Here is a 25,170-nt window from a genome sequence, read left to right as displayed (position 1 = left end):
GGACTTTCGTCGGCTGTGAGTTTAAAACTTCCTACTTTTTGGCCAAACAACCGAACTATTTGTTTTGTGCAGTCGAGGATCAGTTCCTTACTCGGGGGATTTTTCGGACTTGGCACAGAAACAACATAATTTTGTTTCGCCGATGCAATCAAAGATGGGGCGGCCATTTTAGTTGTGAAAAAAACAAAAACCTAGTGTCGAACACGTCCTCGACCATTTCTCAGACATGCATTTACCGATCTTGTTCAAACTTGGCACACAGATAACGAATGATGGCTTTCATTTGCACTTCGTTTCCCCCCCCCCCCCCCGAGATCAGATTCAAGATGGCCGACTGGTGGCCATTTTGTTCACTTAAACGTGTGCCCAACTATTTCTCGGACGTGCATGGTCCGACTTTGGTCAAATGTGGCTCAAGCACAGTACATGATGGCATACACGTGACCCTCACTTTATCTTGCGATCTGATCAAAGATGGCTGACTGGTAGACTGGCAGCCATTTTAGTTGTACATAAATATGGGCTATCCCTTTTACTCCATTCAGAAAAATTACTAAAACAACGGGGTCTTTGACATTTTATATCTTTTTTACTTGTTACCAAAGAGATGTGTTTCACTTACGTCATGGCCTCATTCCAACCTGAATATGGCCAAGAGGTTCTCGACTTGCTCATCGAACCACTAAGGACCAACCCCTATGATGAGTTGAATACAGAACTGATATGCCGATCCTCTGCATCTGAAGAAAAATGCCTGCATCAACTCCTGGTCTCCAAGGAATTGGGTAATTGGAAACTGGCACAGTTCCTCCGCAGGAAGAGGCAGCTCCGAGGGGACAACACCTCGGAGGAGAAAATCTTCAAACAACTTTACCTCCATCTGAGGAGCAACACACAGCTAGCTCATCCTGGCATCTAAAGGCAATTCAGTGAGCATCAAGCAACTCACTGACATTGCCATCAAGATTTTTGAGGTTGTCAAACCTGTTTCCTCCGCCATTGGGACAGTTGTCACACAAGCAACGGGAACAACGCACACTACAGCCAGCATAGACATCCAACACCTGCAGCAATAGGTAGAGCAGTTGACAGCTAAGGTGAATGTTCTTACCTGTCATCTGAGGGAGAAGCAAGCCTGAAACCAGACCTGAGGTAACACACAACAGCATATGTCGACACGTTGCCGCAGCCCGAGCACTCAACACTAATCAGGATGTGAATGCTGGTATCATTGGCATTTTGGCTCAGATGCACACACGTGCATTCCTCCATGTTCTTTCACCACTCACCCTTCTTCCAACTAAGGAAACGATGTCACCAGCGATGACAAGTCATCCTGGCGAAGATACGAGTCACCTATTTTACATTAGGGATAACAACACCAGCACACGCTTTCTGGTTGACACTGGTGCTGAGGCTCATCCAGCAGCAAGTGGTCTTCCCCCTTGCATATGGTACCGAAGAAGACGCCAGGTGACTGGAGACCATGTGGTGACAACTGAGCTCTCAACCGCTGCATGATCCACAATTTCAATCCCAAACCGAATCTGCAGGATTTCGCATCAACTTTACATGGGAAGCGAGTATTTGCAAAGTTTGATTTGGTGCGAGTGTACCATCAGATAGCCGTTGGGACGGCTGACATCCCCAAGACTGCCGTCACCACACCTTTCGGCTTATTCAAGTTTATGCACTTGCCTTTTAGACCGCGAAATGTAGCACAGATTTCAACGATTAATTTATGAGGTGACTCGTGATCTCCCTTTTGTGTATGCCTACATCGATGACCTTCTTATTGCCACTGAGTCTCAAGAAGAACATGAAGAACCTCTACGACTCTTATTAGCTCACTTTTTTGGGTAAGGCATAATCATCAATAAAGCCAAGTGCCAGTTTGTGGTTTCATCGCTCACATTCCTGGGTCACATCATTGATGAGCATGGCATCCGCCCACTCGACAAGAAAATCAAAGCCATCCAAGACTTCCCAGCACCTGACTCACTAAGCAAGATGAGAGAATTTATTGGCCTGATCAATTTTGCAGGCGTTTCGTCCTACACTGTGCCAACATCGTCCAACCTTTGACTGACCTCCTTCAAAACAAGAAGAATCAAGTTATCACCCTTGGTGAGGAATAGCTTGCTGCTTTCAATGAAGTGAAGTCTGCATGGTGCATAAGCTCAAGCTACTCTGCTTGTTTATTTGAAGCCAGATGCACCAATTTGTCTCGTAACAGATGCATCAGATGTGGAAGTTGGAGGTGTACTACAGCAACATGTAGATGGAGAATAGCAACCAATCTCTTTATTCTCCAAGCATCTGCAACCTGCTGCGACTCGCTTATAACATTTTTGGACGTGAGCTCTTAGCCATCTATCTGACCATCAAACACTTTCAGCATTTCCTAGAGGGATGTCAGTTCAGAATCCATACTGATCACAAGCCACTGACCTTTGGTCTACAGTCCAAATCTGAACAACACTCCAACCCCAGAGAGATACATCATCTGGACTACATCTCCCAGTTCATGATGGACTTGAGGCACATAAGTGATAAGAACAACTCAGCAGCTGACGCTCTATCAAGACAGAGGGCCAATGCACCTGATGCAAGCTTCACCATTGACTTTGAAGCCACTGTTCATGCACAGGAAGGAGATGTCGAAATGCAGCAGTTGTCAGACACTTCACTGCAGCTTGGCTAGGTACTACTCCTTACTTCTAATGGCACCATCAACTGTGACACTTCTCCAGGCAACCGTCACCCCTACATCCCTGTTCAGTTTCGCTGTGTGGTCTTCAATGCATTACACAATTTATCTCACCCTGGCTTCAGAGCGACACAGCATTTATTGACTGAATGTTATGTCTGGACAGTCATCAAGCGAGATGTTAGAGCTTGGGCTAAGGCTTGTTTGCAATGTCAATGCTGCAAAGTACTTTCTCATACAAGACCACCACTGGGCACCTTTGCAACAACAGATGCCAGATTTGATCATGTACATATTGACATTATTGGCCCAGTCCTTCCTTCATGTGATAAAGCATCGACCGTTTCACTCGCTGGCCAGATGCTATACCAATCACAGACATCTCCACCGAGTCTGCAGCCCGTGCCTTCATTTCATGCTGGGTGGCCATGTTTGGAGTACCATCAACTATTACCACTGACAGGGGTTGCCAGTTCGAGTCAACTCTTCCACACACTCATGGACCTTCATGGAAATAAGAGGATTCTAACTACATCATACCACCCTTGGTCTAATGGGCGAGTGGAGCACTGTCACTGCTCGGTGAACGTTTGACTTGAGGTCCATACCAATCCTAGCTGGACTGAAGCTCTCCCTATCATTATGTTTCATATTAAAACTGTGGTTAAGTCAGATCTAAGTTGCTGCACCGCTGAACTTATTCGTAACTACCATCAGTTTATCTGGACAATTTTCAGCACCAACGTAGTCAGGCTGATTGCAACTCGGATCCAAGCAGTTATGTACACCTGTTGGGAGAACACATGAGGAACCTACGACCGCAACCTCCAAGGGCACAGCACAGGCAATCACAGGTCCACCCTGACCTCTCCACCTGCACTCATGGTTTTGAACACCATGATGTTGTAAGAAAGCCACTTCAATCCCATTACCATGGTCCATTTCAGGTCAATCGACGTGCTGACAAGTTTTTCACCATCAACTTTAATGGAAAACATGACGGTGTCAGCATGCATCGATTGAAGACAGCCTACATTGAACAGGATCTGATTTCTATGCCGCTATCCTCGAAGGCGATGTCAAACACGTTTCCACTCGACATCAATCCACCTTCATCATCGAAGCCTTCAGCATTAGCCACTCCACCAACCACAGCTCCTGAAAACCTTCAAGCAAACCACCTGAAGTGAGAAACACCAGATATTGATGCCACGTACACTGGGCAGCCAGTTTTGTACAAGTTTTTGTTACAAGATGAAGGATGACATTATATTATGGATAATTTCAGTTTTTTCAACTTTGGCAGTACAGTAGCTGCATTCAACACTACATATGAGGCCCCGCGAGGAGGAGTGATGTAAGCGACATTTTTTAATGATATGATGATGATAGGCTCGGATGATAGGGGAAGGGTTAAAATAGTACTATATGGCATTAACTCCAAAATGGCCGATGTGTCCCTTACATCACTCCACCTCGCGACGCCTCATATATTGGCATCGATCTCTCATCTTCATCATTTTATTCAGCAGGAATATAGGAGGGGACTAGCTAGAGTGTCTCCTGGCACCTGGAACACCATTCCAATAGTTTTGTGCCTGTTTTACTGGGAAGAGTAGTTTTGCCATTTTTACTCGGCTGACAGGATGGCCTGGAGGTCTGCACACTTGCCTCTAAGCTGACAGGATGGCCTACAGGTCTGTACACTTGCATCTAAGCTGTATAGCCTGGGTTCAAATCCTTACTCAGCGATAAACTGTCATCCCAGTGTTTCATGGGCAGGGTAATTCATCAATGTGTGTGCTGTCCCTTGGATGGACATTAAAGGGGCATTCCAGTCTGCCAGTTGATGGACGTTAAAGATCCCATGGTGTCCTTCACGAAGAGTAGGCGAGCTATTTCCAGCACCATAGCCAAATTACAAATTCCTGCCCTAATGTACAGGGGGCACTGCATCAGTGGCACAGCTGCATATAAACAAATTTTAAATTGGCTGCCTCAACAAATGATGCTACCCCGTAGCCTTGTGCTGCATACAAATGAAGAGCAAAACCGAAGTTTTTTTTTAAAGGTCATTTTAGGTCAAGGTCACCTAAAATCGTAAAAAATGTTTTTATCTGTTTTCGTCATGTTTAGCATACAAAGAAGACGAAGTAAAAGTCTGAATACAAAGCGGACGCGGACAGGCTTTGCATTTTCAGATGCTTTCAAGTTATTTATGCTATTAGAATCGGCCTTGGAAAAATGCCACGATTAGCTATCTCAACACGGATATACACCTTTAAATGGATTTTGCCCAAGGCGGAAAACCCCCTGAGACAGGGGGGCAAATTAAATCGCTACAACTTCCATCGTGTGACCCTGAGTCCTCCCGTCAAGTTTAGTTGAGATTAGATGAATAACGACTGAATGTATCATGGTCAAAAATACACACAGACAGACAGACACCAAATTGCGTATTCCAGTTTGATAATGGAAATGTGAGGGTTGGGAAGTGTTTTTAATTCTATTCACATACTGTACTGCAAATCCAGGTACATTCTGAGCCTGATAGATTAATATTATATTCATACTTCAGTTTTGCACACCTGTGTAAAAGGACATAGTTGGTAAATCCACTCACACGGAAGCAATTCCACTCAACGATCCTTGTAGTTGATTCACCACGAGCTGGTGCATACCATCGGACCATACAGGTGTGAGGGATGGACCATACAGGTGTCAGGGGGTCCTCCCCACCTCGTGACACCAGCTAAATTATTTATCAAACTCCACACACATACTCTGTAAATTTTAGCATTTATAGAATGTGTGAGGGTACATTTTTTCATCAACCTTTCCCCTTTAAAAAGTTCGTTTTAAAACAGGATTTCCATCGACCTGTGCTGTATTACTGAAAAAGAATATAGTAATACCATTAATCGGCAACTCAAGGAGATGGGGATGGGCCAGGCATCTGCCAGAGGGAGGCCCCTGGAGTACCGGCGGGAAGTGGACGCAGCGACACGCTGCTCCAGCGCATGATCCCATACCTGACCTGACCTTTCATTTGACATCAGCTTTAAAGAGGGAAGCCAAACACCTACACCCATTTTCACCCAATACGGTATCCTTTGATGTCACCGAAATTAGATATGGTATTTTTCATCACTCGTCCTTTATTTCCATGACCTCTGACTCATAATGTCACAGCATGAAGACAATCTGCCATTATGGCTTTCCCCCCAACACAAGCTAAGAATCTGTAAGGTAACTTGTATTTTCCAATTTCCACACATTTTTCAGCATCAGGCCGCATCACGGGCTCACCAGTGTCATATACAGGTATTGCTACCAAGACCCGCGTTACTCAGACAGCACAACATCACGTGAAGCCATGGGACTTGAGGACCAAGTCAGTTGAGTGGGGGCAAGAGCGAATACTCTCCAATGATGTATAAGCAGCATAAAATTGACCAATCTATTGACTCGTTTTGTGAAATGTGTGAAAACTATATAATACATACATCGCAGAAACCATAGCCTGGATTGTCTTCATCACTATCAATGTCCCTGTGAATTTTGGATTGGAGAGTAGTAAATGTAACACCATTACTTAAGATTATATTTAAGAAGGTATCCAAATAGGAGACGAATTGGAGAACTACTGTATGTATTGTTGCGGATTCGCGCCCGCCGGCGTGCGAGCGGCCACGTAACTCGAATCGCGGCACGTCGCCCACCGGAGGGACAATCCCGTCGTGACCCTCTCGGACTAACGCCGGGAACTAGTCATGGGTGGGCCTTTCAGCCTCACCACGATCGTGCCAATCGGCCCCCCGCGTGGGATAGGGTTGTTCGCCAAATTCGACCTACCTAAGTACCCACACGGAGGGTAGACCGGGCGATCGCACCTCGCCGCAGGTCGACTTCGGACACGGGCCACTTTAAGCGACCCGTTCCGTACTATCGGGATAACCGAGCGGTGTTATCGTCAACCTCGACGGTTCCGATTAATTATCAGGCGTATTTAGCCCACGACCAACCCTTTACGTGGAGTAAGATGGAGATTCAATAAAAGAAAAGACGAAGCGAAACGGGAGAAACAGTTCAACATAAAGCACATTTATTCCGCGGCAAACGGAAAGCACACATATACAATCACAACAATTATGCAACAAAAGCAAATGTAAAAGTAACACGACAATTCTGCACAAAAAGCAAATGCAACAAAAGAAACACAATGCAGATCTACTACCGACTACCGAGCACACGGCAACACTTATACAGTTTTACTTCACAGACGGCGCCGACAACACATATACTCAAAGCAAAAGAAAAAGGAAGGGGCCACCCTCAACGATGAGGGGGCAGACGGGCCTGGGGCCGAGACCGCGTCGAGCCTACCCGTCTGGTGATGAGCCGCAAAATGGCGGCGGCGCCCCGACTCCGCGGGCCTCGCTGGCACTGCCTGGAATGGGGTGGAAACGGGGCCCCCTTCTCACACTATCTCAGCGCGGGGGGGAAACAGGAGGGGGTTGTTGATGATCGGGGGGGGGGGGAAGAGGATATCTGGCTGGCTTGGGTCCCGCGACGAGCGACACCACTGCGACCTCGACCGCGTTACCGGCCTCCCCTCTCCGCAGCTCCCCGACTCTGACACGAGCGCCGACCTCCACAAAGATTCTTGGCTTCTCCAGCCTCTCCGGACCCCGACAGACACTCTCTCGACTGATTTCGCCGCCGCCACAACTCTCCAACTCTTTCCTCTTCTCAACTCTTCAACTCTTCCCAACTGCCCAACTCTTCCCAACTGCCCAACTCTTCCCAACTGCCCAACTCTTCCCAACTGCCCAACTCTTCCCAACTGCTCAACTCTTCAACTCTTCCCAACTGCCTCTTCGCAACTCTTCTCAACTCTCTCCAACTGCCCCGATTCGCTCCGCGCTCGGTGCTTTATAGTGCGACAGGAGAAACCATATGCAGATTTTTGGATCAGGAATGGCTCGGGGGCGGAGCCACGCTCCCCATTGGACAGAGGAAAAGTGGGCATGAATCATTCTTGATCCACGAATCTGCATATAGCGATTATACTCCGACGCGCCTGGAGGCGGGGCCAAATCGCCCCACGCTCGCTGATAGGACGGAACAGAAGTGGGCGTGAATCATTCTTGATCCGATTTCTCGGAAAGGCTGGTGTTTTTGCACCCGCTGCTCGGTGCGCGCCCTGTACGAGTCCAGTATCGGTGCCCACAAGCGGCGCGGGAATGGCGGTGATGCGATGGTTGCGAGGGCGAGTTGTGACGGTAAAGGTCGTGGCTGTTGGCGTTGCTGTTGTTGTGAAGCGGCGTTGCGGGTGGTTGTTGGTGTGTGAAAGCGGTTGTGGAGAAGGTGGATGTTGTGAAGGCGGTTCTGGAGAAGGTGGCTGTGGTTGTCGAGATGCGGTTGGTGGTGGTTGTGGTGGTAGTAATGGCGGTTGGTCCAAAATAAAGATAGTAAAAGAAAAACGGCTATCTAAAAGGGTCGCAGCCCGAATGAATGACATTTATTCCCTCGAAACAACGGGTTTGGGCTAACTACACATATACTTACAGAGATATCTCACCTACGGGACCTGAATGGTGGTTTGCGAATTTCGTCAACCACAACAGTATATACCTGTTGTGGGGAAGTTGTTGGAGATGTTCATTAGGGATCAGATGAACAACCATTTAAATAAATACACACTAATTAAAGGTAATCAACATGAATTTACCAAAGGGAAGTCTTGTTTAACAAATATATTTGAGTTCCATGAAGCAGTTGCTAATCGGGTGGATGAGGGAAGTGTAGGAGATGTCATGTCATGTATCTCGAGTTTCAGAAGGCATTTCATAAGGTACCACATCGGAGGTCGTTCATCAAATGATGGCTTGTGGAGTGGCTGGTCGGGTAACTAATTTGATTGGAAACTGGCTTCGTGAAAGGAAGCAAAGCGTAACTGTGAGTGGGAGGACTTCTTGCTGGGGGGGATGTAAGTAGTGGGGGTGGAATCAGTACTGGAACCATTACTATTCATAATTTACATCAACAATTTGGATAGTGGGGTGAACAGTAGGCTTTCTAAATGACACAAAGCTTGGAGGTAAGGTTAATAGCAGGGAGTGGGGTAATCAGATTCAGGAAAGTCCAGATACCTTCCTAGATTGGGCCAAAGATTGGCAGATGTAGTTTAACATAAAGAAATGTGAGGTCATGGGGATGTACAAGAATAACCCATGACTCAAGGGGAAATCTTGGAGCATGTCACACGGGTGAAGGATCTGTGTGTGGTCGGAGATATCGGGGTCAACATCCAGCACAGTGCCAAGCAGGTACCGTACAGGAAAAGGTCGCAGGGTTTATTAAATCTACAAGCTTGCTTTTTTATGAGGTTCCTCCACATGTTAACTCTGCACAGGAAGTTAGTGAGGACTCATCAAGAATACTGTGTTCAGTTTTGGTCACCACATCTGAGAAAGGACGTAGCTGCTTGAGAGAGGGATTGATTCCGGGCATAGCTAGACTCAGCAATGAAACGATGAGGAGCGATTGAAAGAGACAGGACTTTATTCAGGGTGTCCCAAAAGTAGTGTAGTGATTGTGATTTTGAATATTTTGTAAATGCTAATGCCTAACAAAGTGATTTTTTTTTTCCAGATTGATGCTCTAACCCTGGAGATCTACCATGAATAGGTGGACGGATGAAGAACATGCTGCAATTGTTGAACTGTACTTCACAATTGGAAATTCAATTGTTCAAGCGCAGTGAGCCTACAGACATCACTACACTACTTTTGGGACAACATGTACATCAGAAAGGAGGTGGTTATGAGGGGAAACGATTCAGATGCTGAAGATAATGAAGGGTATAGACAAAATAAGGGCAGAAAAGATTTTCAGCAGAATAGACAGCGATGGAATTGGGGGCTATAGCCTGAGAGTAAAGAAATGATAGGACAGATTTAAGGCAGAGGCTTTTCACTCATAGTAGTTAATGCATGGAATGGTCTCACGAGAAAGGTAGTGGCAGCAAAAACAGTACGTAGGTTAAAATTGGAATTAGATAGGTACCTGGAAGTGTTGGAGATAGTGGGGTACAGGGATGATGGCAGGACTTGTTAGTAGCTTGAGTGTGGATGGGTGATTGTGGACATTATTGTGCTCATTGTGATGTATGTGAGAGGGTCTCGTCAAAAGATAATGTGTGGTCGGTGTTTGTGCATTCCTCATAGGAAAACCACCTTCGCCCAACCCTCTCTCCCTCTATTCAAAAAACATTTTAAAATTAATTTTTTAACCTCTGACCTTCGCGGTCGTTTTACCAGCCGCTATTCAATACCTAAGTGGCCGGATTTTTCTCCAGGGAGCCCAGGGTGGGAGAGCCGAAAGTCCAAGGAGCTCAGGGTTCAAAGGGTTAACACCCTGATGTCCCAAAGCTTGCCACACTTTTCTCATCCTCACTCCTCCCCTGATTCCCCCACCCCCCCCCACCTCCAATGAAATTGAGTCTCTTGCTTAATGGATTCATTTCATCTGATGTTGGTCTAGCATAGGCATGATGGGCCGAACGGCCTCCTGCATCAAAGTTCCTCCTTATTCCTTGTTAAATCGAAATCAAAGGCTGTGTTGTGTTCTGTTTCAATGCTATCCAGCCAGCATGGTTTATTTGAAGTCTCCATGACATTATGTCACGTGTCAAAGGGCACAGCATTTTGTCTCAGGTGAAAATACCTTAGTTTTAATGCCTACTTATGTATTTACACAATCAACCTATGGAAGTGGTTTAGTCTCTTTATCTTCTGGGTCTCACCATCAGCCATGACCTCTCCTGGGCAGAACATGTATGCAAGACCAGCTGCAGACTGGGCATCCTCTATCACGCCACGTCCTTCCTTGGTAAATATGAACTTCTCATGACCTACAAGTTGTTTTTGGCCGTAATTCAAAAGAATACTGATCTCACCCGTGGACTGATAACTCAGCGTCACACCGTCGCTGCATGTTGTGTAATCCAAAGCTCTCACCATCATTGACATCTCCCATAAGGAAGCAGAAACACAAAGCCTATAGATGGCTCTACCAGCACAGAAAAATTGCAGGCCTCTATGTTTTCCACTGCCTCTATATATTCTGTTTTTGCTCTCTCTCTCTGCTCTTTCAACCCTCCATTTTCCAACCCTCCTCATTTCCTCAAGGACGGATGCGTTCTTCCAGCTAAACCCCGCTTGTTAAACTCCCTAAATCCAGACCTACCGGCCACCTCCCTTCCTTTGTTCAGACGCAATCAGATGAGAAACGTTGCAGTCATGATGTTCAACCTCAAAGTGGGTTCAAGTTTGAAACTAAGCACATCAGGCAAGACGCCTGCTCAGAGGCATGTGAAAGTGACTCGCAAGTTTAACAGCGAGATCACCACACATTATTGTGAGTATTGCAAAATGCAGCATAAGAAAGAGCGTTATTTTTGTGCCATTGCTGTTTCAGCCTTTCTAAATTATCTGAAAGCCAAAACTTTGTGTTTTTGCTTCGGAAACATTTTGCGCTATCGATGGCAGCTGGCAGCAGCAGTGTGCCTTAAGGGCAACATTCCGAGCACAGCTGTTGCAAAAGAAGCACTTTGACTCATTGGTGGAAGCTGAGATGGAGCACAACATGAGGAAGTGTAGAATGACTAATGGATGGTGAATTGAGGCGCCTGTCATTGTTTCTTTCAACGCTTCCTTTGTGAATCGCTTTCTGGTGCCAAGTTGCAAAAAACGTTTTTAGAAGATTAACTCTTAAATCACATCTGAGGGTTAGATTGCATACTTTGTTTGTCTTACTATAGTTTCTTTTTTTCATTTATCACCTGAAAATACAAAGGAAAGAAAACGTTGCAGGCAATTCGATGATGACGAAGCAAATGTGATCAACAGAACTCTAACTTTATGAACTACTTGGAGGTAAAAAAGGGGTGGAAGTCGGGGGAGTATAGTGGGGTGGGTGTTGAGTAGTTCATTCACCAGGAAGAAAAGTTCAGAAAGTTAAACATCTCAAATTGATCATTTCAACCAGAAAAGGCAATTAGTGAGTTTGGGAATCTCGTTTATTGATTAGTCATTGATACTATACACTTAGCTGTCGACAATAAGCTTGCATGATGGTTTAGAGCAGGGGTCTCCAACCTGCGGCCCCTTAGATGGATTTATGCGGCCCGCGGTGCCATATTAAGTTTACAATACAATGCGGCCCACGATACTGCCAATTTGTCAGGGTCAATGATCAAAGCGTTCTGTAATTTTTATTATGATTTTGATTCATATTAGACACATGTGTTTTTAACACGATTATTCATTTATCATATTCGTTGGCAAGAAAAATATATTCAGCACTAATTTTTGTTTAAATTTCCGCATATTAATTATATATTTTTTATTTTCGGAATTTAGCGTCCTTTTTTGGGTGCGGCTCTCCGCCCCTCACCACTTTTGTTTTGTGGCCCTCCGCCCAAAAAGGTTGGAGACCCCTGGTCTAGAGCAGGGGTTCCCAAACCCAGGGTCGTGACCCAAACTTGAACCCCCCCTCAAAATCTCAGTTTTTGAGGGGGGGGGTTTCATGTCAAAAGCATTTTCTCTGACAATTTTTATCATAGGTACACTAGGTACCAGTATCATTTGGGTTGCGAGGCAAATGTGATTTCAAATTTTGAGTCATGGACAAAAAAGTTTGGGAACCACTGGTCTAGAGGTACGCACACTCGCCTCTCAGCTGTCTAGTCTGGGTTTGGGAACCCCTGGTCTGGAGGTACGCACACTCGCCTCTCAGCTGTCTAGTCTGGGTTTGGGAACCCCTGGTCTAGAGGTACACACACTCGCCTCTCAGCTGTCTAGTCTGGTCTGGGTTTGGGAACCCCTGGTCTAGAGGTACACACACTCGCCTCTTAGCTGTCTAGTCTGGTCTGGGTTTGGGAACCCCTGGTCTAGAGGTACGCACACTCGCCTCTCAGCTGTCTAGTCTGGTCTGGGTTTGGGAACCCCTGGTCTAGAGGTACGCACACTCGCCTCTCAGCTGTCTCGTCTGGGTTTGAATCCTGACCCAGCTATATATGGGCATCCTGGTGTTTCACAGGCAGAATGATTCATTAGCATGTGTTCCGTCCCTTGGATGGATGTTAAACAGGCATATGGTATGCCGGCATTAGTTGGTGGATGTTAAAGATCCCATGTTGTCCTTCGTGAAGAATAGGTGAGCTATCGCCACCATGCTGAAACAATTTACAAATTCCTCCTCAAACCTACAGGGGCTCTGCATCAGCAGCACAGCTGTGCCCTCAGTCAATGATCCTACCCCACAACCTTGTGCTGCATACGAAAGAAGAAGAAGACTACTGACAATTGTGTATTATTATGAGTTCAGGGAAAGGTCAATATGGAGTCTGACTTTTTATGCCTCCACTGACGAAGTCGCCGGAGGCATTATGTTTTTGGGTTGTCCGTCTGTCCGTACCGTACATGCACATACACAAGTCCATGCTCATTTTCTTTGTTTTCTCTGCAACCGCTTATCCGAATGACACAAAATTTTCAACATCGGTGCGAATATTCATGTAGAGTGGCTTAATGATAAATATGACGTCATAAGTTTCGTGGTGTCACAGCCATGTTGGAAAAAAAGGAAAAACTTTGGACCTTTGTTGCTCTGAAACCGCTCCATGGAAAAAAATTGAAACTTGGCACATGGCATGTCATGTAATCCCCATGGGAAAGAAGTGTGATTTTTTTTTGATGATGATGTCATAGGTGGCTTCATTATGACATCATAATTGAATGTGTCAAACGCTTTTTCCGATCAGTATGAAACTTTCTGAGGGGCTTCCCAGGCTACATTGTATCGCCGGGGGGGGGGGGGGGCGAGATTGCTGATGTCATCAATCACGTGGTTCGGCACCAATATTTTTTTTAACATAAAAACTGACAAAAATCTTCTCTGAAACGGCTCAACAGATTAAAGTGAAACTTTACAGGTATGATCGCCCATCCACAAGGAACAAAAAGTTTTCTACCTATGATGTCATAAGTCACATGGTTTGGCAGCCATATTGAATTTACCCTTAACCCTTGAAAAGTCATCTTCTCCAGAACGGCTAGACAGATCGAGGGGAAACTTCACCCCCATGTTCCACATACCTTGGGGATACCAGGATGTTCATGAATAATTAATGTCACATGGTCGAGCAGCCATACTGGGTTTATAAAAAATCTTTAAAAAATTATTTCTCTTGAACCGCTTCATCAATCGAAGTGAAACCTCACAATTATGATCTCGTCGTCATGGGGAATATATGTTTTAAATTTCAACCTGACCGGATGCATGGTCTGGCAGCCAGAATTATTTAATATTTTGTATTTGGCTTCAGGAATTTATATCAAACTTGATACAAGGGCGGATGTATATCTGGCGACGTCACGGTGTCAAAGAGTGCCCTTCTAGATTTAAATGATTTTACATGCACATCTGTGTCAGAGTAATTCATTAAGCTTGTGTCTTGCGTCCGCAGTGCCTATTTGTGTAAGTAATTTGCATCTTCCCTTGGAGCCTGGAGGGACTTGCTGAAAACAAGGTTGAAGTCAATCCATTGTTCAGGATCACCATAAGTATATATCGCCTTAAGCAAGGTGCCATGGAAGTGATTAGTAAAAACCTGCAGAGAGTTTCGATTTCCAAGTTTTTACTCAGGTTTCTGGTTGCACGATTTGAATGCAGATTAAATAATGTGTGCCACACTGGTCATAAAAACTTAGCTCGCTGCAACCCTCCTGCAAGAGCAGATGAGCCACAATTTCAGTCTCAATTATAATTAGATGAAACATATCAGACAGAAATTAACCCTGTCTCCTCGACTCAACAATTATTTTGAGAAAGAATCAGGCAAAGGAACCACAAGAATAAGTAGCTAGTTCTGTAAAAGATAAACTTTCAATTTATTTATTATACATATTTATTACACATGTATTGATTACACATAAATGTAAATCGTATACACATAACAAACACAGCGATAGTACAAAGGCAAAGAAAATGAGAGATTTAGGGCTCAGTCTTTATTCCCAACTAAGTGTGACATCGGTCAGGGAACTTTTTGGCCGGTGATAACTTACCAGTGATAACTTGCCTTCTCTTTGCAAAAGACACCGTGGGGTATTTAACGTCCACGGACGACTACTAATGGCAGACATGTCCTCCGACTTGATATCCTTCCGATGGACATCACTCATCCAGTTTGGGTTATGGTTAATAGCTGGGTCCAGATTTGAACCTCTAGGCTAAACACCTCAAAGGCCGGTGCACATTCTTTGATGCTATCCATCACACACACACACACACACACACACACACACACACACACACACACACACACACACACACACACACACACACACACACACACACACACACACACACACACACACACACACACACACACACACACACACACACACACACGTACGTTGTGTGAAAATATACAGGCCCTCTCTGATCTCTGATGCTTTGGATACCCTTTGCAGATGTATGTATAAAGATGTTATTTATCTCTGATGCCCTTAGCAGATGACTAAATTTCCTTCCGTAATGTACCCCATCCTTCCGACAGAATGGCAGCAACTGCTGACCTGGAAAGAATCAGATGCTGGTGTGACAAATGGAAGGTCATTCAATCCAGGCAAATTTCATACTCACCCTGTCTCTCTATGAGGATTATCTCATAAACCCACATATACATTTCCATAATCAACCATAGAAGAGCTTCTCTCTCAATTGCTTCGGGGCCTCATCATCAGTCATTTCCTCTCTTGAGCAGATGGAGTATCCAAGTTTTCAGGGCCATTCGCAGGCGAGCCATCTTCCGTTGCACAAGTCCTTCCTTGGTAAATCGAAATTTCTTATGACCTGCAAGGCCTTTGTCCTTAGCTCAATGGAAAACTATTCTCTCCTATAGCCGGCACCTCTGCTCCTCTCCTACGTATATACCCATGTCGTGGACTTCAAAGCTCTCAACATCAACTCCCACAATGAATCTGAAGTTCGAGGCCTTTTTCCATTGCAGACAAGTCAGTGGCCTCTCTTTTTTAACCTCTTTTACTCCCGTGTTGCTCCCTCTGGTCTTTCAATCAACCAACCCTCCCCAGTTCCTCAAGGTTTTTCCAGTAACTCTCTGCTGATTAAAGTCCAAAAATGCCGCGCTTACCGCACACCTCCACCCATCTGATCGTCTTCTCTTGTTCTTGTGGAGCCACTTGGTGATATGTTCTTCTTGTATTGTGTGTTGTACTCTTTTTATGTGTTACTTCTCTTCTCTCACTCTTTCTTCACTTCTTACATTATCCACGCAGCCTCCAGCTATTGATATATTTTTTTAGTATTATCATAATGTCATTCTATTTCTCATTTATAGAGGGTTCGGTCAATTGTTGATATGCAGTGCCTTTGGAAAGTCTACACCTCCCTCTCAAAATTTTCACCTTTTCTTGCCTTATAGGCTGGAATTAAATTGCATTAAATCAGACCTTTAGTTACACATCATGACCCACAACTTCCAAGTGACAAACAAATTTTACAAATTTGAGAAAATTTATTAAAAATACAAAATTAGAATATTTTGGTTGGATAAGTGTCCACCCCCCTTATAATAGCAATTGTAAATTATCTCAGGTGTAACCAATCACCTTCAAAATCACACACTTAGTTAATTGGCCTCCACCTGTGTTAAATTACAGTGATTCTGATTATTTCAGAATAGAATCAGCTGTTCCTGTAGGTTTCCTCAACTGGGGAGTGCATTTCACAGCAAAGAATCAACCATAAGCACCAAGAAGCTTTCAAAATGTTGTTGTGGAAGGTTATGGAAGGGATAATGTTGTGGAAGGGCACAGATCAGGTGATTGGTACAAAAATATTTCAAAGTCTTTGAATATCTCTTGGAGCAGAGGTCAAGCCAATCATGAAGAAGTGGGAGGCACATGGCACCACCAAGACCCTACCTAGATCAGGCTGTCCCTCCAAACTGATTGAGCAAGGAAGAGACTGATCAGAGAGACCACCAAGAGGCCAATGGCAACGTTAAAAGAGCTACACACCTTTATGGCAAAGACGGGTCACTATGTGCATGTGACAACAATATCCCAAGCACTCCACAAGTCTGGCCTGTATAGTAGGGTGGCAAGAAAGAAGCCATTACTCCTCAAAAAAGCCTACCTTGAGTCCCGTTTGAGGTATGCAAAAAACTACTCTGGAGATTCTGAAGCCATGTGGCAAAAAGTTTCATGGTCTGATGAAACCAAGATGGAACTTTTTAGCCTAAATGCAAAACGTTACGTTTAGTGCAAACCCAACACAACACAGCACATCACCCAAAGAATACCATCCCTACTCTGAAACATGGTGATGGCAGTATCATGTCATGGGGATGTTTCTCATCAGCAGGGATTGGGGCACTTGTCAGGATGGAAGGAAAATGCATGAGCAAAATACAGAAAAATCCTGGAGGAAAACCTGCTGCCCTCTACAAGAAAGCTGACATTGGGACGGAAGTTCACCTTTCAGCATGACAACGACCTGAAGCACACAGCCAAAGGTACAATGAAGTGGCTAAAGAACAAAACGATAAATGTCCTTAAGTGGCCCAGTCAGAGCCCCGACCTAAATTGAATCGAAAACCTGTGGCATGACTGCTGTCCATCAATGCTCCTCACGCAACTTGATTGAGCTTGAACAGTTTTGAAGAAGCTTTTTGATTTTTGAAGTTTTGAATCTTCAACAGAAGAATGGGCACATATTGCCCAATCAAGATGTGCAAGGTTGGTGGAGAGCTATCCCAACAGACTCACAGCTGTAATTGCTGTCAAAGGTGCTTCCATCAAGTATTAACTCAGGGAGGTGGACACTTATCCAACAAGATAATCTAGTTTTGTATTTTTCATTAATTTTCTGAAATTTGTGAAATTTGTTTTCCACTTGGAAGGTGTGGGTTACGGTGTTTAAATAAAGGTGAGAAAAACTCTGATTTAAAGCAATTTAATTCCAGGCTATAAGGCAACAAAAGGTGAAAAATTTGAAAGGGGATGTACCCTTTGTTTTGGTACTGTATCTTTTCTTTTATTTCCTTGGAAGCTCATGAGTTACAATTATTTTGACTCCTGTACTAGAAAAGATTTTTATTGAAATTGTAAATGCTGGTTAAAAGAAGGGTATTTTAATCAGTGGTATTTATAGAACATCAGTCAAACCAAAATGATTCCTTACAATAATTTGAAGTTCTATTATCAATTCCTATTTTCATAGAAAAACAATGCTTTTTGATTTTGATGGGTGATTTTAATGTTGGCTTTCTTTGTTGTAGCCAAAACTCATTTAATCAAATAAAATACCACTAAGCAAATACCACCTGTTGATTCACTGATGAGAATATTAAGAGAAGGGGGAGAGAGAGAGAGAGAGACAGAGAGAGAGAGAGAGAGAGAGAGAGAGAGAGAGAGAGAGAGAGAGAGAGAGAGAGAGAGAGAGAGACAGAGAGACAGAGAGACAGAGAGACAGAGAGACAGAGAGACAGAGAGACAGAGAGACAGAGAGACAGAGAGACAGAGAGACAGAGAGAGAGAGAGAGAGAGAGAGAGAGAGAGAGAGAGAGAGAGAGAGAGAGAGAGAGAGAGAGAGAGAGAGAGAGAGAGAGAGAGAGAGAGAGAGAGAGAGATTTGGGGGTGGGCGGGGAAGATATATATATAGTACCTTACAAGTCACAAGTTGGTGTTTGTAGTTTCACCACGTGTGCCCATACACAAACCTTCCATCCTTTACTTTTCTTTTTTTGCATCACAAACCTTCCTGGGCGTTCCCTGAAACTATTCCAATGCAGAAACATGTGTTTATCATCAAATTTTAGCTTATAGTAAACAAAACAACACATTTTGCACAAGAAACCTTTTTCATACCAAAATTGTCTTATTTGCCTCATACAAGTTTTTTGTTTTTGTTTATTTTTTTAACAGATTAGCTTGTTCTGATGCCGTTTTTTGTTCCAAATCACTATTCAAATGCAGAAACGCGTGCTTTTCATCAAATTTTACCTTGTGGTAAGGAAAACAACACATTTTACACAAGAATCGTTATTCATGCAAAAATGGTCTTATTTGCCCAATACAAGCTTTTTTTTAACAGATTAGCTTGTTCTTACATGGTTTTTGTTCCAAGTCACTATTCGATTGCAGAAACACATGTTTTTCTTCAAATAGTGTGTATGTTAGCTTGTAGTAAGCCAAACAATACATTTCACACAAGAAACGTATTCATGCAAAAATGGTCTTATTTACCTAACAGAAGCGTTTTAACAGATTAGCTTGTTCTGACACCGTTTTTGTTCCAAGTCACTTCCTGGGAGTTCCCTGAATCCACCATCGTTGGTTTTATTGAAATCCGTTAATCGGTTCTCAAGTTATACAACGACAAACAAACAAACAAATGAAAAATCACTCATAGAATGACACTTGGCAAAAAGAAAACAAAGTAAAATGGCATTCAATAGAGGGCATACTTCTGCCAGGCTGAACAGTTTATGTTTTGGAATCCACCAATAGGCTAGATCCTAACCAAAATCGAATCGGTTTGTTCTGGTCACCGAATCAACTCATCCACCGAGTTTTGTCATTACTTGTTCACAACCTTTTTAGATATCAATATATATATATATATATATATATATATATATATATATATATATATATATATATATATATATATATATATATATATATATATATCAATATCAATATATATCAATATATATCAATATATATATCAATATATATCAATATATATCAATATATATATATATATATATCAATATATATATATATATATATCAATATATATATCAATATATATATATATATATATATATATATATATATATATATATATATATATATATATATATATATATATATATCAATATATATATATATATATATATATATATATCAATATATATATATTGATATATATATATATATATATATATATATATATATATATATATATATATATATATATATATATATATATATATATATAGTTTTTGGCCCTATCTCACAATTTTAGGAATTAGTCCCATGTTGACGTTTTGACCTCAAAAATAATTGTCTGCTTGACTTCAGTGAGCTGACATGAAAATCCTGTTCAAATTTCAAGTCAATCGGATGATAATTGAGGATTTTAGAAATTCCACCTACTCTAAGCTGTTGACCTTTGGCTTATGTTGATATTTTTCCTATGTTGACCTAAAATATAATTGGTGGTTGAATTCAGTGAGCTGATATGAAAATCCTGTTCAAATTTAAAGTCAACATTTCTAAAATTGACAATGTTAGAAATGTTGACCAATGTTGACTTTTTGGCCTATGTTGACCTCAAAAATAATTGGTGGTTGAATTCAGTGACATGATATGCAAATCCTCTCCAAATTCCAAGTTGATCAAATGAAAATTGAGCGTTTTAGAAATTGCACCTAAGTTGATGCCTTTTGGCTTCTGTTGACCTCAAAAAAATTGGCTGGTTGACTTCAGTGAGCTGATATGAAAATCCTGTTGAAATTTTAAGGCAATCGGATTAAAATTGACAATTTTAGAAATTCGGCCTCTGTTAACCTTTTTGTTTACATTGTCCTCACAAAACTTTGTTGCACAACTGTCGCAGGGACCGTGCCTACAATCGGTGAAAGTTTCAGAACGATCGGCTGAGCAGTTTGGGCTGTCGGCGAGCGGACAGAAACAAACAAATGAAAAATCACTCATAAATTGACAACTTGGCAAAACAGCACAAAGTAGAATGTCACCTGGTAGTGGGCATACCTCTGCCAGGTGGAACAGTTCACGTTTTGCATCCCACTGATCGGCTGGATCCGAACCAAACCCAATCCATTTGTTTTTGTCACCGATTCAACTCATCCACCTTGTTTTGTCATAACTCATCCACAACTTTTTGAGATTATAGTGATATATTTAGTTTTTGGCCCGATCTATCAATTTTAGAAATTAGGCCTCTGTTGACCTTTTGACCTTAAATTAATTGGCTGTTGAATTCAGCAACCTGACATGAAAATGCTCTTCAAATTTCAAGTCAATTGGATGAAAATTGAGGATTTTTGAAAATTTGGCCCTTTGGCCTATTTTGACTTTTTGGCTTATGTTTACCTCAAAATTAATATGTGGTTGAATTAATTGACCTGATATTACAAATGCTCTTCAAATTTCAAGTTAATTGGATAATAATTGAGGATTTTAGAAATTTGGCCTCTGTTGACCTTTTGGTTTATGTTGACCTTTTTGCCTATGGTGACCACAGAAATAATAGGTGGTTGAAGTCAGTGACCTGATATGTAAATGATTTTCAAATTTCAACTCAATCGAATGAAAATTTAAGATTTTGAAAATTTGGCCCAAATTGGCCTTTTGGCCTGTGTTTACCTCAAAATTAATGTGTTTGAATTCAGCAACCTCACATGAAAATGCTCTTCAAATTTCAAGTCAATTGGATGAAAAGTGAGGATTTAAGAAAATTTGGCCCAAATTGGCCCTTTGGCCTATTTTGACCTTTTGGCTTATGTTTACCTCAAAATTAATAGGTGGTTGAATTTGGTGACCTGATGTACAAATGCTCTTCAAATTGCAAGCCAATCGGATGAGAATTGAGGATTTTAGAAAATTTGGCCCAGTTTGGCCTTTTGGCTTATGTTGATCTCAAAATTAATAGGCAGTTGAAATCAGCGACGTCAAGTGCAAATTGTGGTCTTCAAATTTCAAGTCAATCGGATGAAATTGACAATTTTAGAAACGATTGAAAAATTTGGCCTATTTTGGGTTGACCTTATGGCCGATGTTGACCTTTTGACCGAAGATAACCTCAAAAGTAATAGGTGGTTGAATTCACTGACCTGATATGCAAATCCTCTTCAAAATTCAAGGCAATCGGATGAAATTTGAGGATTTTAGAAAATTTGGCTCAAATTGGCCTATTGGCCTATGTAGACCTTTTTGGTGGACCAAATTTTGCAAAACTTCAATGCCTGACCGTCGCAGGGTCGGTGACATTAATATCTGAAAAGTTCAGAATGATCGGTTAAGCAGTTTGGGCTGGAGGCGAGCGGACAGACAAACAAGCAAACACACCAACACACAAACGGAGGCGGTCAACATACTTGTCAAAAAAACTTTTTCTTTTCTATTAAAAGTAACAAATTTGGAAGAATTCTGTCTCACCATCGAGTGTAATTACTTTGAGCTTCAGTGTCATTGTAAATGATCCGCACTGCCTTTACTATTTTATCTGGAACTCGGCATTTTTACCCTCGCCGAAGGATTCGGAGAGGGTATTGTATTTGGGTCTGTCTGTCTGTTTGGCCACAAAGAACTTTCGTGTGTATCTCTGCAACCGCTTGTCGGATTAAGATGACGTTTTCACCATTGGTGCGCCGACTCATGTAGAAGGTTTCATTGATAATTATGACGTCATCGGTCACGTGGTGTGGCAGCCATATTGTAAAAACGGAAAAAAACTTTGGACCTCTGTTTATCTGAAACTGCACCAAGGAAAAAAACTTGAAACTTGGCACATCACAAGTACTCCTCATGGGAAATGAGTGTGGTATTTTTATGATATCACAGGTGCTTGCCTTCGTTATGACATCATAATTGCATATTTAGAACGCTACATCTGATCAGTATAAAAAAATTTTGACGGTCATCTTGGGATAAAATGGTCCACAAAAATTTTTGATTACATCATCGGTCACGTGATTCGGCAGCCATATTGTTTTAAAAACGTTTTAAACCTTCAAAAATCTAATCTGAAATAGCTGAAAAGATCAAGGTGAAACTTTACACATTTGACCACAAATCCACGAGGAACAGAAGTCACACATATGATGTCATAGGTCACAAGGTTTGGCAGCCATATTTGATTTACCTGAAAACCTATAAGAATACACCACTCAAAAGAAGTCCTGGCGAGAGTTTGCAATCTCTGATTGCTCTTTTTCTTGTTACCCGTTGCTTCGCTGATGGATTTTCACACTTTCATTTGCTCGAGGACATCTTCCATCTTGCTTGGAAGTCAGCTAACATCACCTTCGTCAGCCAGCGTCACCGGGAGGACAGGTTATAGCTGGGTAGGGATTCTGTTTGTACCCAGGTTAGACGGCTTAGAGATGAGTGTGCCTACCTGTAGTGTAAAGCAGGTCCTGCGACTCGATCTGGATCGCGTTGATCTCGTGAGACCGGGAATGCTGCTCCGGTTTTGGAATAAATGCCGGTTATCTTACATGGTGTCAGAAGGTGACCGGACCTGTTGCTTTTTGAACAAACGACCATCAGTACGGTATGGCGTTTCCGAACGTTGAATACCCGACTATCAATTGGGATGCAGTGGATTCATTTGGAGAATTCACTCGGTTTCGAGACCACGTTCAGTTCGTGTTCGGGACCCACTATCGGAGGTAAACCCAAAACAAAAAGCCAGATGGCTGGGCACGTGGATTGGTGCTCATGGCCGTGAGGTTTATAAAACGTTCACATGGGAGGAGACTGAGAAAGACGATCCTTTCAAGGTACTCGATCATTTTGATCGTATGTGTGACCGAGTAAGAACAAGTGGATCACCCGGCGCTGGCTCAAGCAGCGGAAACCAAAGCGTGAGGAGACCTGAGGATTATTCTCATGGACTGCGAGTATGCCGATCCCGAGGACATTCTAATAGTTGTGCTCATTGACGGCATTTTTTTTAATCCAGGGTGCAGGAAAGGTTACAGGATCAAGGTGAAGGACTGTCACTAGCGAAGGCTCTGGAGGTTGGACAACAGTTGGAGTTGTCTCGCAAGCAAATCCACACCGTGTGGAATGAAGATAACTCCAAACTTGGGGCGTCAACTATCGCAGCACAGAGCAAATCACATCCCAAGCCTTGTGCCTCGTCATCGCAGCTGCAAGCATTTAAAGCACGTGGTAGATGTGGCAAGGATGAGCGGCATTTGTGGAACCAAAGGAAATGTCCTGCAGTAGGCTCCACCTGTTCCTATTGCAAACGCCTGAACCATTGGATGTTCGTCTGCCATCGGCGACAGCGACTGGTAAAAGCACTCCTCGTCGATGCTGGAGAAAACAAGGAACAACGACCTGAAGGCAATTCGGAGGTTCTTCGAATATACAAGGTTGACAACATTGGCACTCTAGCAGATGACAAATGGTTCCAGACTGTCAAGAGTCAGTGGCATTGCAAACATTACCTCCCGTGTTGATATAGGTGAAGGTGCAATATACTTACACTCAGGGATTTTCAAACACTACCAGTTAACACTGAACTTCACACGTCTAAGAGAACCCTGAGAACTTACTCCAACCACGTTGTTCGGCCAGTTGCTTCCACGGATCTTTCCCTGGAATTTGAGGGGAGGTCTGTAATAGCTTCACGTGAGCTGGTCAATCTGGATCAGGAGAACGTGATATTGGGGGAGACTGCTGAGAATCTTGGCCTTATTGCTCGACTGAGTTCCCTGCCGGGGGTTCAGTCAGTGGATGATGAATCAGTTCCCCCAGAGCTCCGAGATTTTCCCGATATCATCGGTACGTTAGGTACCCTACCAGGGGTCTACCGAATCAAAATACACCCAACAGCCAATACAATGAGGTTGTACATGCTGCACGTCGGCAACCCGCTGCGCTAATGCCGAGGATCATCGAGGAATTGAACAAGATGGTAGATAACGGCTTCATAACTCCGGTGGAGGAGCCAACCAAGTGGGTCAGCTCAGTGGTAGCTGCAGTTGTTTGCAATTTCAAGCTAAGAATATGTTTGGATCCTAGAGATCTCAACAAGGTATGCCATGAAGACGGTTGAAGAGGTGGTCTCCAACATACCAAAAGCCAACTTATTCTCAGTATTCAATGCAAAGAGTGGATTTCTACAGATTCTCCTGGATGAGGAGTCAGCAAAACTTTCAACCTTTAACACACCGATGGGTCGTTTTCGTTGGCTGAGGCTACCATTTGGATTGAAATGTGCCCCAGAAATATTTCAGCGTTTCATGGATCAAATGTTGGATGGCATTCCACTGGTTTACAAAAAAAAAAAAAAATTCTGAGCCAAGCATGTGAATAGGTGTTTCTGACTAATTTTGATATGCTGAATTCAAATTTCTAAACAGTTTTGCTCCATCACCTCTCGTTTTTTTGCTTTCACATATCCCTTTTTTATTATAATGCATATACTGTATTTATAATATAATGTGTTTATTTCATATATTCAAATGACATATTACAGAACGAAACTAAACATAGACACAGAACACTGACAGAACTAAATATTACTATTACTTGGATATAAGCATATATACACATCATAGTACTACAGACAGTCAGAAGTGAGTTTTTTTTTGGAGG

The 25,170-nt window shown here is 42.8% G+C and overlaps 1 long non-coding RNA gene across 1 annotated transcript in view; it reads left to right on the top strand.

Moving 5' to 3' along the window:
- The window catches only part of LOC147015322 (uncharacterized), a 27,042-nt gene extending 8,653 nt beyond the window's left edge, over nt 1-18,389 (top strand). The window contains exons 2-4 of the long non-coding RNA XR_015050284.1: nt 9,368-9,532; nt 10,527-10,606; nt 15,342-18,389. This is a non-coding gene — a long non-coding RNA (uncharacterized LOC147015322). The remainder of the gene's footprint in view (nt 1-9,367; nt 9,533-10,526; nt 10,607-15,341) is intronic.
- The last annotated feature ends 6,781 nt before the right edge of the window (nt 18,390-25,170 follow it).

This window comes from Eptatretus burgeri, chromosome 12, assembly GCF_056783735.1.
Source record: "Eptatretus burgeri isolate ZD-2024b chromosome 12, Ebu_testis_v1, whole genome shotgun sequence".
NCBI lineage: Eukaryota > Metazoa > Chordata > Myxini > Myxiniformes > Myxinidae > Eptatretus > Eptatretus burgeri.
This window is presented reverse-complemented; position numbering and strand designations above follow the sequence as displayed.